Here is a 12,211-nt window from a genome sequence, read left to right as displayed (position 1 = left end):
CTCTGCTCCTGTCCCAGCCTCCTGCCCGGGCACCCTGGAGGGGGACAGGGGATGGCTCAAGTGCTTCTCACCTGGGAAAGTGAGTTCCCAGCTCCAGCAGTGCTAGACATGGGCAGGGGGAGTGGGGGAGGAAGAGCAAGTGGAAGATCTCTGTCTCTTGCCTTCTAAATAAAGAAGTGCACAAGACACGTTTTCAGTTGATGAAGAAAGTGAACCTGGTGCGGTCTCTGCTTGCACTGGCTTGGTGCTGTGATCTTTTCCTGGAGAATTTTTTTTTCTTTGAAAGGACCCCAGGCAGAAATACCTCAAAGCGAGAAGGGCCAAGCCTTCGCCCCAGGACTCTCTGTGCCCCTGGCAGCAGCCACACCTGGTGGGAATTGTGAGCAGTGTGCTGGTGCAGGGGACAGGATGTCCCATTCCTCCTCCGCCCAGCCCCTAGCTCCCTTAGACACAGAACAAGTCCCCTTGTGTAAGGGCCCCCCCCCCACCCCGCCATCCTTCCTATCAGATTCTGTGCTATTCTGGTAATTCAATAGGAAGTTGAGTCCACCCAAGGAACCTAGGCTGGCCCCTGGAAGGAAAGCAAATGTAACAAAGAGAAAGCCGTTGCCAACGTTAGAGACTGCATGGCCATAAAAATAAACAGGAACACAGCTGGGGAGGGGGTGGGGTGAGTGATGGGCATAACCCACACTTCACTGTAGGACGGGCAATGGCTGGATTGGCTACATACGGGGTGCTTGCCTCCTCTGGGTGAGGCAGCAGGTGCGTGGGAGGGGCAAGACTGTTTCAAACACAGCATCTCTAGGCCTTTTCAAACCATTTGCCTGCACCCCTTAGTGCAAGGCGAGTTCCATTGGCATTGAATCTAGAGGGTGTTCTCACTGCCCCGGCACATTAGCAGGGAGCTGTTTTGGAAGTGGAGCAACCAGGACTCAAACCGAATCCTGATGCGGGATGCTGGCATCGCCAGCATTGATTGAACTTGCTGTGCCACAGTGCCAGCCCTGATTGTGTGGCATGAGCTCTGGACCTGTTGGTGATGTTCTCTGACCCTCAGGGCCTGAGCAAGCTGACGTTCAGAGCAGGGCCAGGTGGGGTCAGGACTTTCACCCAAGCTCCCAACTCCCTGTCCAGTGTGTGTGTGTGTGGGGGGGGGTTGCACCTGGGTGAAGAGGAGTGGGGCACTCCAGCTCCCAGCAGGACCGCGTGGGACCCTTGTCGCACGGATTTTGATTCCGAGGGTCTTGTTCCCGTTCCAGCGACAGCAGCAAGAGGCTGCTGCCTCATCACGCGGTTAGGTGCAGAAACAGCAGCCACACCAAAGCTCTGAGCTGCAGGGCTTCCACCCCCAGCATGGGCCGGAAGGTGCTGAGCCGAGGCCAGACACCCTGGGTCCTCCCACTCCAGAGACCAAGCCAGAGGAGATCCAGGTCCACCAAGTCTGGCATATCTCAGAGCTGAGAGTGAGTGGTGCCTTCCTGCCCCAAAGGCATTTCACAGCACCCAGGGACAGGCGGGACTCAGTGGGGGAGGGAGGGACTTGTGGGAGGAGCCAGAACAGGGAGGAGCACTCCCTGGCAGAACTTCAGTGGGCCAGATAACACCAGCCCCCTGGCACGGGACTGGCCTCCCTAGCCTGTCCATTACCACAGGAGCACTTTGAAACTCAGCCACAGCCCCTGGAGCTGTGGAGCTGAGCTGTCATTCGGAACTGCACGGGAGCAAGGCTGGACTTTAAAAAGTTTGGCAAAATTAGAAGGAAAGTTTATTGTAACCCCCAAATTTTCAAGATCCTCGTGTGAGTTTTTTCCCATCATGCATTTCTCATGAACTTTCTGAAGACTCCTGTACGGTTCAAATCCCAGCTACTCCACTTCCCATCCAGCTCTGTGCTAATAGCCTGGGAAAGCAGTCGAGAGCGGCCCAGCATCTTGGGACCCTGCACCCACATAAGAGATCAGGAAGAGTCTCCTGGCTCCTGGCTTCAGATAGCTCAGCTCCAGCTGTGATGGCCATGTTGGGAGTGAGCCAGTGGGTGAAAGATCTATCTCTCCCTTTCTCTGCTTCTCTCTCGCTAACTGTGTGTTTCAAATACATTTTTTTTTTTTTTACAGTTTGAAACTCAAGTTGGGCTAATCACCCTCCCACAGGCCAACTGCAAGGCCACGCTGCACCTCCAGCACTTGCTGGGGACACCCCCTGTGCCAGCAGCAGCCGTGGGGCCCTGAGCAGCTGGCCTTGCCCTCCATGCTCTGCCGTGGGTGACCTGCTCACATTTTGCAGAATTCAGACTCCGAGGGCCTTGCTGACGCCTCACAGTTCAACCCAGCTGAATGTGTTTTCTGTATCAGACGCCTGTGAGCCAGGCTTAGCGGAGGTGATCCCAGAACGCCTGCAGGAGCCCTGCAGATCATCACTTTGATTTTTGCAGTGGGTTGAGTGTGACTTCAGACTTCTCACTAGGATAAGGCAACCGGTCTGACTGAGTTTAGTCTCCATTGCTTAAGGAATATGTGCAAGGAAATTGTTGCTAAAATCGTGAGGCACCTGTCATGATCCCGGGCAGGCAGCAGTGACAGGAACCCACACGAGGCAGCAGTGACTGCCAGAGATCAGAACGCATTGCTCTGATGGAAAAGCAGTTTTCTTTCCTTTCTCTTTTTTTTTTTTAAAAAAAGATTTATTTATTTTTATTGTAAAGTCAGATGTACAAAGAGGAGGAGAATCAGAGAGGAAGATTTTCCATCTGCTGATTCATTCCCCAAGTGGCTTCAATGGCCAGAGCTGAGCTGATCTGAAGTCAGGAGCCAGGAGCTTCTTCCGGGTCTCCCATGCAGGTGCAGGGTTCCAAGGCTTTGGGTTGTCCTTGATCTCTTTCTCAGGTCACAAGCAGGGAACTGGATGGGAAACAAGGCTGCTGGGATTAGAACTGGCACCCATATGGGATCCTGGCATGTGTAAGGCGAGGACTTTAACTACTAGGCTGCTGCGCCAGGCCCTGTTCTTGCCTTCTTTTTTAAAATATATTTATGGGCCAGCGTAGTGGTATAGCATGCTAATCCTCTGTTAGCAATAGCATCTCATGTGGGAACTGATTCAGGTCCTTGCTGCTCCACTTCCAATTCAGTTTTCTGCTTAGGGCCTGGGAGGGCAACAGAGGCTGGCTCAAGTGGCTTGAGCATTTGTACCTTCCTGGGAGGTCTGGAAGAAATTCCTGGCTTCAGGTTGCAGGCTTCTGGCTTCAGATCAGCTTAGCTCTGGCAGCAGCAGCTGTTTGGGGGGTGAACCAGTGCATGGAAGATTTCTCTATCTCTCCTCTCTCTGTAAGATCTGCCCTTCAGAGAGGAATGAATGGATCTTTCACAGAAACAGATATGTGTGCATGTATACATGTATGAAACATATGTGTTTATATATGTGAAACGTATGTATTTATGTGTCTAAGTTTCAAAATTACATTGTACTGGATGGTGACAGTTGCAGCAAGATATGTGGTTTATATGTATATACATGCACATAAATATATATACATAAACAACACACACATATATACACATAAAAGGCAGAATTACAAAGAGAAAGAGGAGAGAGAAATCTTTGGTGCACCCCACAAATGGCCATATGAGTTGGGGTGTGGCCAGAAGCCTCTCCCAGGTCTCCCCCAAGGGTACAGGGGCCCATGCACTAGAGCCATCTTCCATTGCTTTCCCAAGCATCAGCAGGGAGCAGGATCAGAACCCCAGCATCTAGGACTCGAATTATTGCTTGGCCATGGGTTACTGGGATTACAGGTGACAGCTGGGCTGCCTGTGCCACACACAGGTCCCTAGAAAAGCCACCTGTAAGCATCGCACAACAGCTTGTCCCGCTGTGATTCCCAAGCCGTGGCCGAGGCCCGCTGGAGTGCCTCAGTGGACCCAGCCAACGCGCTGCCGACCTTCGCGGGACGCTTGTTGACATCTGTCAGGTGCTGTGCAGACGCTCAGCCCCAAATGGTTCCCGTTTCCAGCGTGAGACCATTACATCTTGTCTTTGTGATAAAGCCGAGTTTCAGATGGTCACTATCACTGAAGAGAATACGTTGTGGGGGGAAAATGATGTAGAATAGCAAATGAGAATGGCATTACCCAATGCGAATGCAAGGTTTGAGCAATCATGCCTTGTCCACCAGGCCCATGCGTGCCATTATTAACAAATTGTGGTTATTCATACATGAAATTAAAATGTTATTTATTTCAGCCTGATTGTATTATTTTGTTTCAAACAGCTACTAAGTTGTTAAGACAAATAATTGTTAAATTGCTTGGAACTGATTCATTAATAAACAAACCTCCTGGGTATTTCTTTCACCTACTGATGCCTTGAAAAGCCTGCTGCAATAGCCAATGCAGTGTAGACTGAGAAGACCCGGGAACCCGTGCCCCAGCAGGTGGTAGAGGGGTGGCTGCTTGGGCTGCTCGCAGCCCATATCAGAGTGCCAGGTTCAAGCCTGGGCTCTGTTTCAAATCCAGCTTCCTTCTCACGTGCACCCTGGGAGGCTGTCTGTGATGGCTCCAGTACCCAGGGCCTTGCCCCTATGTGGAGAGTCCAGATTGAGTGCCAGGTTCCCGGCTGTGACTAAGTCCAGACTCTGAAATGACAGTGCCCCCAGCAGTAACAACCCTTATTCCCACCTCAGTCTGGAATTCCTGAGTTCAAGATTTTAGGAGGAGGGAGCACCATGGCCTAGTAGGCTAAACTCCCACCATTAGCAAAGACATCCTGTAGGGGTGCCAGCTCATGTCCCAGCTGCTCCACTTCCAATCTGGCTGCCTGCTTATGGCCCGGGAAAGCAGCAGAGGGTGGCTCAAGGCCTCGGGACCCTGCACCTATGTTGAGACCAGGAAGAAGCTCCTGGCTCCCAGTTCCGGATCAGCTCAGTTCTGCCTGTTGCAGCCATTTGGAGAGTGCACCAGCGATGGAAGATCTCTGTCTCTCCTCTGTTACGCTGCCGTTCAAATAAGAATAAAATAAATATTTTTTTAAAAAAAGATTTCAGAAACCTGTGTCCCCTTACAGCATCACCATGTTTGCATAACTGATTCATTGTGGTTTTTTTATCTGTATATGACTACAGGAATTATAAACAAAAATTGCTATACCCGAAGGAGACTTCTTCTACGGACATGTAACATTGGAGGCAAAATCATATTTCTGAGAACTTTGCCTCACTTTACTAAAACATTAGACACTCCAACCTCATGGGCATCTCTTGTTCTGACACTGAGGGCTGTGCAGAAATGGCCGTCTAGGTGAGAGGCACACAGGCAGGCTCTCCCCTAAACATGCTGCTCGCTGGACTTACAGTGTGCCTGGGGCAGACAAGTGGGGCGGAGAACGGATTTTTCTGGGAAATTTTAAGAGGCTGACCATTCAACGCGGAGCTCATTTGTCATTAGAAAGTGAGCACTTAGGCCACCCGACGCTGAGTTTGTTGATCCTGAAAGTCCAAAGCAAGTGGCTCGAGCCCTGGCGGCTCCATTGGGCTGTGATCGTCACTCCGAAAAACAGACTATTTGTGAATGCAATTTTTGCCCTCTTGATTCTTTTTGTGTGCCAGGCAGCCATTTGAATCAATTCTGACTGTCAGCTCCCTCCAGCTCGCCACCTTGATTCACTACAGCAGCCTAACCACTTGTTGTCTGCGTGCTTTGCTTCTGTTCTCATTCTCCATTCCTAAATCTTTGCAATAGCTTCAGCAATCTGATAAAAGCACAAATCCAGGGTGGCCATTTGGTGCAGCCTGGGATGGGACCACCGGGTGCCCGTTGACCCCCATGTGTGCAGGTGGGCAGCAGGCACATGCGACTTAGCCCAGCCCAGGTCTCCCAAGTGGGCGGGCGCCTTGACCTGATCCAGGCATGCCTTTCGTTTCCCCGCACCGCACAAACCACCTCATCTCGGCTCCCTCACCTACTTGTGAGTTCGGTGGCCGCGTCCATTAAAACCCCTAGAAGTCATTCCTCCCCCGTCACACATGCCCTCAGCCGCTCCAACTCCAGCATGCCCCAGACCCCCTTCTCTGGGAGAGCTGGAGCTCCCGGCCTTGTGGCCAGGGTGGCATGTCCTGGCCTGGTGTTCCCACCCCCACCCCAGCCCGCCTATCTTTTTTTTTTTTTTTTTTAAAGATTTATTCATTTTATTACAGCCAGATATACACAGAGGAGAGACAGAGAGGAAGATCTTCCGTCCGATGTTTCACTCCCCAACTGAGCCACAATGGGCCGGTACGCGCCAATCCGAAGCCGGGAACCTGGAACCTCTTCTGGGCCTCCCACGCGGGTGCAGTGTCCCAATGAATTGGGCCGTCCTCAACTGCTTTCCCAGGCCACAAGCAGGGAGCTGGATGGGAAGTGGAGCTGCCGGGACTAGAACCGGCGCCCATATGGGATCCCGGGGTGTTCAAGACGAGGACTCTAGCCGCTAGGCCACGCCGCCAGGCCCCAGCCCGCCTATCTTTACAAGAACAAATAGGCAACTCTTCTGGCACACTGGCACCATTAACAGATTTGGTATTAGCCAAATCAGATTTGGCCTGGAGTCCCCCACCAGATGTTGGTTGCTTTTTCTCTCTGCACTTGCTTAGATACAAGGCAATCTAGGCAGTTGCCTACAGCTGGAGGAGAAAAATATTTAAAGACCCACAAATAAACCCGTTTTATTCCATGCCCAAGAGACTTCTACAGCTCTACTTTGTTCTTGGATGAGAACTAACCATCAACAGGTTGGGCAGGCCAGCATAACCACTTCAGCTTTAATATATATTTTTTTAAAAATCTGAAAGGCAAAAAGCCCTAGAGCTCAATATTTCAAACAAATTCACCAGAGCTGGATTTTGAACCCATAACTTGGAATAACTTCATCTTTCAATAACTCTTTCTTAGCACCTAAGCCGTCACATTTCATAGCTTTGATGAGGTGGGGTGGGGGGGACCTCCAAAATGGTAAAGTAACAGAAACATTTGGTTTGATGGAAAGAAGATGTTGAAACTCAGCAAAAATATGTAAGTTGGCAAAAAGTGAGCCGAGGAAGGAGGAAGAAAGCTGCCACACCCATCCATCTGTCGGGCCTGATCAGACCAGGCCCTCCACAAGGGTGAAAAGAGAACCTAACCTTGACCTCCAGGCCATCTCCTCTAAAAACCAAAGTGATGTGATTCTTACAATAATGTTCAGGCTATGGAATCTCCCACCGCTGGTGGCCTTGGAGCCTTGGAGCCTGGGACTGGTGGGGGGCGAAGGGGGAGGCGCTGCTTATCTTATGAAAGCAGGCAGCTCCCTGGAACCTCTGGCCCCAGGGCACCTGGCCTCTGGGTGGACTTTCTCCGGAGTTCCCACCTGCACCTAGGAAAGGACTCAGGCAAGCCAAGGTGTATGACTCCAACAGAAAGAGCCAAGGCTGAGAGCCCCACTGCCCACTGCAGGGCATGGTTTAGATCTGGCCTTCAGTGCACTGGCACTTGATGTGGTCTTTTCAGAGTCAGGGAGGGTACCTTCCTTCCCTGAAGATGGTCGTTCTGAGGCACCTCCTGCAGCCACACCACACTCCTGTTCCCAGGGCCACCCTGGTTGTCCCCATCTCACACTTAAAGAGACAGAGTTCCAGACATCCCGCCGCCTCCAGATGAGACGGCCTCTCCCCTTCTTCCCTGGGGTTCTTTGAAGAACACACCTTCTCCAGTGTCTCTGGGCTCCCCCAGCCTATCCTATAGACTCCTTGCTGGAGTCTCTCGTGCTCAAATCGGCCCTTGAGGAACAGCTCCACAGGAACTTGGATGTGGCTTCTGCAGGTGGCTTTGATGGGGTGGTGAGCTGAATTTTGCTCTCCTATGGTGGGGTTCTGTTTGAGTAACTCTTTCTGAGAATAAGTAGTAGAAACGCAAGGAATGCAAACCATGAATTCAGAAGCACTAGATCTCTTGCTAAAATGGTCTTGTATCTAAAAATATAGGCTCTTGGCTAGAATTCAGCAGCCACGCCCTGCAGGTTTCCTTGTCTGGCTGAGTGTAAGGTGCAGCTGGTGGGACGAGGGGTTGGTGTGGACACTGGTGAGGGCAGGAAGGTGGCGGGGCAAGGATCTTGTTAGTGGGGGAAGCTGGATGGAAGAGGCCTGGAAGTGGAAGAAAAATACACAAAACCAAGTAAGTCTCCAGGGACTAGTGATAAAAGCTGCCACTTAGTGGTTATTTAGTCCATGCTTGTTCTTCTTCAGTCCCGCGACAGCTCTGTCACTCCACTGTCACCTCATCCCCACTCTAGAGAAGGGTAGGATGGGGTTTACACATTCACTAATTTGCCCAAGTTTGCCATTCATTGATACCTGTCTTCACGCCCGCAGCGATTTGGGGTCTGTCCAGGTTTGGCCTTTGAAGGAAAGGGGGCCTGCCTCACATCTGTGGGCACACAGCAGGGCTCAACGAGTGACATCTGGAAACAGGATCATCAGCTCTGGGGGTCGGCCGTGGAGCGCCAAGGCAGAGTAGGCTAAGCTTCTCCCTTCGGCGCCAGCACTACAGATGGACACCAGTTCCAGCTCCCTGCTTAGGGTCTGGGAAGGCAGTGGAGAATGGCTCAAGTGTTTGAGTCCCTCTACCCACGTGGGAGACCTGGAGGAAGCTCTTGGCTCCTGGTTTGGGATTGACCCAGCTTGGCCATTTGCGGAGTGAATCAGCAGATGGAAGACCTCTCTCTCTCTCTTTCTTTCTAACTCTGCCTTTCAAATAAAAATAGAACAATTTTTTTTAAGTAATAACCAGAAATACAAAAGGCCATACTCATTTGTCTTGGCAAGGGGCCCACTGCTGACAGGCACGGCATTTTCTTGCAGGGAGAAGAGGCTGTTTTCAGGCCAGTGGTGGGAATGGGGGCCGGTCAGTTCCCTGCTTCAAGCTGTGGCTTGCTCACATGGACAATGAGGCAATGGGCATTGAGTGCAGTGGTAGGTAGGAGCGCTCAGCAGGCCTGGCGTACTGTGCGCGCTGTGCAAAGAGTCCGTCCTGTTTCTTCAGTTTTCCATCCACAAGGACAGCGGGCTTAGCTGGAGGTTTTCATTGAGGCTTTAGCCTCATGGCATTTTGCTTTTGTTATAGTAAGAAATAGGACTTACTAAAGTTGGTCCCAGCAGCTTTATTCATCATAGCCCCACACCAAATACAGCCCAGTGTGTCAACAAAGAAAAAGATAAACCCTGGCTTATTCATGCACGAGAACCCTACTGCTCAGCCAGGGAGCGCAATAATAAATTCACACGAGCAACATGGGCGCGTCTCAAAGCTCGTCCTTCCGGGTGAAAGATGCCAGACACAAAAGCGAGCGCACTGTGTGACTCCACGCCTTGAAAGCCCTACGCGGGCAGCCTGCCTCTGCGGCTGCAGGAAAAACCCTGAATGGCACTGGCCCCTGAAGGGTGAGGGCACAGAAAGATGGCACAACTTTCCAGAGGGACAGTGGCGCCCTGCACCTGACACATTTTACCAGGTGGGACTTTTGCCTCCAAAGAAAAAAAAAAAGAAGAAACAAAGGGTTTTGAATGGACATTTCTCTAAAGAAAATACACCAATGGCCAACTGGTGAGGGTCAGGTAACAGCCGGGATGAGACACTACCTTACAGAACAGTGAGGAACAGTGCAATGGTGCAGCCCTTGTGGAAAATACATTTTTCTCAAAACACTGAAAACACAAATTACCCCATCATGCATTAATGTCACTTGTAGCTATAACCGAGAAGTATTAAAAGCAGAGTCTTAAACAGACAGCTGGACATCGGTGTTCATAACTCACAACAGCCAATAGACGGAAGCAACCCAAGTGGCCAGCGGTGACGGCTGAGGACACGAGCAAAGCACGAGCTATACATACGCTTGAAAAGGAAGAGAGATCTGACACCTGCCGTAGGCGGTTAGACCTTGAGGGTATTCTGCTAAGTAAATACTCCAGTCACAAGAGGACAGAAACTGTTCAGTTCCACTTGCTGAAGATCCCTGGGGTAGTCAAACTCATGGGGGATGGAAAGTAGAGCAGTGATGGCTGGGGGCTGGGGGCTGGCGTGGGGAGGATGGGGAATTTTCACTTCAAGCGCTCAGAGTTTCCGTTTGGCAAGAGGTGATGGAGCTGGATGGCGGTGATGTTTGCACGGTCACGTGAATGTGCTTAATGTTGTGGAACTGTGCAAGCAGCAGTAAAGACTCTAAGCTGGATGTGTTGGTGTGCTTCACCCATGGGAGCCATTTTCGGTTTTGAAAAAGAAACAAGATGGATGCAGACAAATATGGAAGCTAGTTTGGGATGAGCATTCCTGTGTCTGCAGCGTTGCAAAGCATCGAAAGAATACAGTGGTGGATAGGTGGGTGCATGGGCAGCTGGCTGGCTGCATATGTGCTGGAGCAACTGTTACGAGCTGTAAGATGCAGAATTGGGGGTGAGTATTCGGGGGAAGAGAGGGATCTTTGTCCAGTTCTCAGACCTTTGCAACAGGTTTGAACATTTTCATAACAAAGTGGAACACGGATCAACATTTAAGTAGGACAAACATCTTGTGACCCTGTTAATTCTTTCACTCACTCATTCAATGACCCTTTATAAAAAATTTTATTTTTCTTTTATGTGAAAGGAAGAGAGAGCGAGAGCAAGAACAAACGAGCGAGAGAGAGATCTTCCATCCTCCAGCACATGCCTCAAATGTCTGGAACAGCCAGAGCCGGGCCAGGTTGAAGCCAGGACCAGAAACTCCATCTGTGTCTCCCACATGGGTGGCAGGAGCCCAGGTGCATGGGCTGTCGCCTGCCTCCCAGGGTGTGCACTGATACAAACCTGGAGCAGCAGAGGTGGGACGTGATGTCAGACTCTCTGATAGAAGATGCGGGCATCCATGGTGGCAAATCCCCCATAAACGTCCATTGCATTCCTACCGCACACCACTGTGCTGAGCTCCAGCAATGCCTGTACCCCTGTCACGTCTAGGAAGCCAGAACTCCAGAACGTGGACTTGAGGAAGGCAGAAACACTATTCTTCCTGTAAAACCTGCGCCATCTTCTTGCCCTGTATTCAAGGCAACCGGATCAACATCTTCAACCCACTTTGTTGAGCCCTGGTGTTTCTTCTCCAGCTCCCTGGTTCAACCTGCTGAATTCCGCTCCATTTCTACTTTCTCCAAGCAGTCAGCTCACCTCGCTCCTGACCAAGGGGTGCCATTCAAGATCTGCCCATGGATCCTGGCTAAGTAGGGAAGACCTAGATTGGGCATGGGACTGAATGTCTGAGACTTTAGAGGAATCTGAGACAACGGCCTGGCTCTGGGAAGTGTAGGTGGCACCTGCTGACTGCACAGGTTTTAGGGCAGTGGAAACCCACAGCAGCCATGGTCTATGTGAACTGGCATCACATACAAGATGATGAGCACTATAGCAATATGCAGTGTGGCTTTATGTACAAGACACAAAGTGGTTCAACTCCTGGAGAGTCGGAGTATGTCAGGTATCTACTAACATTTCTGAGCTGCCGGCAAATGAGCTCAAGGCTCAGGCAGCGCATGTGGAGGAGCCCCACAGGCACGAGGCACAGGGATTCCTGCACTGTGGGTCAGCCTCGACTTATTCCAGGGCTGGGATGCGTGATGTCTGTGACATGCAGCTGTCTGAGGGCCTGAATCCAGAAAATGAGACAGTGAGGCTGACGTGAGTGGATGCCAAGAGAAGGAAGCAGTGGCCCTGGGCCTTGGCAGGAAGTCCGATGGGACATGAAATGCCTGGTTAGAGGGCAAAGTGCCTACACCTGCACCCGCATAGGAAGTTTGGGGCTGCTGGGAGTTGGAGAAGTGGGAGTTGCCTTCTACTCATCCTTCAGCTCTTGGTGCACGGGTGCTGCCTCAGGAGCCCTTTCTGGCCTCTCCTTCGCTCTACGGCAAGTGCCTAGCAGCCCGAGGTCCTCCGCTAGGCGGCGCTGCTCACATGGTCACTGCATCCTCTGGTAGTGGTATTCAGGCAGTGCAGGAAGCAGTGACTGTGTTTGGCTGACTCCTGTCTCCCCAGTCTCTTTTACACCAGATACCCACTATTGGTAACTGGAGGCTGAAGCAAGAGAGGGAGGAAGGGAAAGAAAAGGATGTGGAATGCACCCAGCAGGCTCCAAGTCCTGCTGTCCTCAGGTCCAGCTCTGCTGTGGTGCAGGGC

This window comes from Ochotona princeps, chromosome 30 (genome assembly GCF_030435755.1).
Source record: "Ochotona princeps isolate mOchPri1 chromosome 30, mOchPri1.hap1, whole genome shotgun sequence".
NCBI lineage: Eukaryota > Metazoa > Chordata > Mammalia > Lagomorpha > Ochotonidae > Ochotona > Ochotona princeps.
Note: the sequence above shows the minus strand (reverse complement) of the source record.